Source organism: Lactuca virosa, chromosome 5 (assembly GCF_052849685.1).
Source record: "Lactuca virosa cultivar CGN04683 chromosome 5, Lactuca_virosa_CGN04683_v6, whole genome shotgun sequence".
NCBI lineage: Eukaryota > Viridiplantae > Streptophyta > Magnoliopsida > Asterales > Asteraceae > Lactuca > Lactuca virosa.
This window is the reverse complement of record NC_136430.1, coordinates 198,132,584-198,134,722: the sequence shown is the minus strand read 5'-3', so window position 1 is coordinate 198,134,722 and position 2,139 is coordinate 198,132,584. Positions and strand designations below refer to the sequence as shown.

Sequence of the window (2,139 nt, the reverse complement as noted above, 5' to 3'; positions counted from 1 at the left end):
CCTAGGGCTTTTTCAAGAAAATTCAAAATGCTCTCCAATTCTCGATCGGTTCTCCCAGGCCTCTGCAACAATCGACGATCTCACTTCAGGCTTACTTCTTGGCTGACTTTACCTATTCCTTCACCACAATGAGCTTTTCCCCACTCATAGAAAGCTTCCCTCTTCTTCTGAATCAGTAATGGATTCCTCTTCCAACATTGGGAGATCATTAACGATGTCCATCGACATCATATGCCACACAATCACATCCTCCAGACACTGTAACGAAATTTCAAAATTTCGCTTAAATGTGGCGACAGAAACATAAACGATTCGATTCTGTTCCCGAACTTAACCTTCCAATTGAACAAACAACGATTATCAATAGCTCTGCGACCGAAAGATGCCAGTTACACAAGGACTTCACTCCTTTAAACTTGCTCAAAAATGTATAGGCAGATAGAAAAAATTGTTATAAATTGCAAATTAGATATGGATATGTTAGACATTCAACCTCATTTTCCTTTTCTATAGGTCTCAAGATTAGGGTATGGCTGCATGGGGCTTACATGTATCTATAAAAATCCTCTCCCTGAGGAAGAAAGCATCAAAGTGCTCAAGGAAGTTTTTAATAGAGGAATTACATTTTTTGATACCGCTGATGTATATGGAGTTTAGCATGCTAATGAGATACTAGTTGGGAAGGTAATTGGATTTCCTTATACTTAACAACAAAGCTATATAAGTAATCTTCATGAAATTCTTACCTATGTAATAAAATTACCAACCATTTATCCTAGTTGATTAAACTGGAATGCTGCAGGATTTAAAGGAATTACCTCATGAAAAGATCCAATTAGCCACAAAATTCGATATTTTCAAGATTGAATCCACTGGTATTACAGTCAAAGGTACCCCTGAATATGCATGTTCGTGTTGTGAGGGTAGCTTAAAGAGGTTGGGTGTGGACTACATTGATCTCTATTACATACATAGAATTCACACAACTGTTCCTATTGAGGACACTGGAAGTTTACACTTGTGTATTTTCTTTGGACCTTGATTTCTTGATGTCTCGAGTCATTACATATTGTTTTGAAAATACAGATGGAAGAACTTAAAAAGATGGTGGAAGAAGGTAAGATAAAGTACATCGGTCTATCTGAAGCTAATGCAGACACAATTAGGAGAGCACATGCCATTCATCCAGTCACTGCTTTACAAATGGAATATTCCCTTTGGACCCGTGATATTGAGGAAGAACTGATTCCATTGTGCAGGTGTATTTTTATTTTTTATTCAGTCTGTTGATTTACTTCCCATTAGGGTTTTTGTATGTCTCCCTGAATTTGTTTGTTGCAAAGGGAACTTGGAATAGGCATAGTTCCATCTAGTTCTGTTGGACGTGAATTTTTTGGTGGAAAAGCAATTAAAGAAAGTGTACCGAAAATAGTGTATTAGTAATTGATGAACTACATATCTTTGTATTAAGGTTAGGAGTATAAAAAGCTTTTGATATCCAAGAAGTCCCCAGTACACGAGTAGGAAGAAAAGGAAACGCCACACCAATTGCTTCACCAACTTTAACTGTGAAAGGGCAAGAGAGTAAAATGTGGTGTGCATTTTCAGTATCACCGCAAAAGGCCATAAGTAGAGGACATGATCGGAACACCAAACCTGGTTTGATTTCTCCAACATTCCAACAAACCTGTTTTTCAAAATGAAACCCATATGGGAGTTCGTTTTCTCCCTCATTCCCATGTCGGAGTTTAATTTCTGTAATATCCTCATAATTTCTAACTAGCGCTTTTTGTTTTTATTTATGTCTAATTATACATCAGAAAATCTTATTATAATTGATTTCACTTTTTCACTTTTACTACATAATGGACAACTGGCATATTCTTATGAGGATGAAATCTGCCCCAAAAGAAGGGTCTTGTGATCCCATTACCCCCTTGGAGTTGCCACATTCTTTACATGCATTTAATTGTGTATCTGATACAGATGAACATAATGTGGTAAAGTATCCCATTATACATTTTTCTTTATTTATCAATTTAATTTTTATTATAACACAAAAACATAAATCGAATAATCTTCATAATGTATTTTGTTAATGTATACTTGGTGAATGTCCTCAGTCAGGTTACGACACAT

General features: G+C 36.0%; 1 pseudogene; it reads left to right on the top strand.

Annotated features, from left to right (window-relative positions):
• Window positions 1-287: 287 nt before the first annotated feature.
• LOC145112216 (perakine reductase-like) lies at window positions 288-1,440 on the top strand (annotated as a pseudogene).
• The last annotated feature ends 699 nt before the right edge of the window (window positions 1,441-2,139 follow it).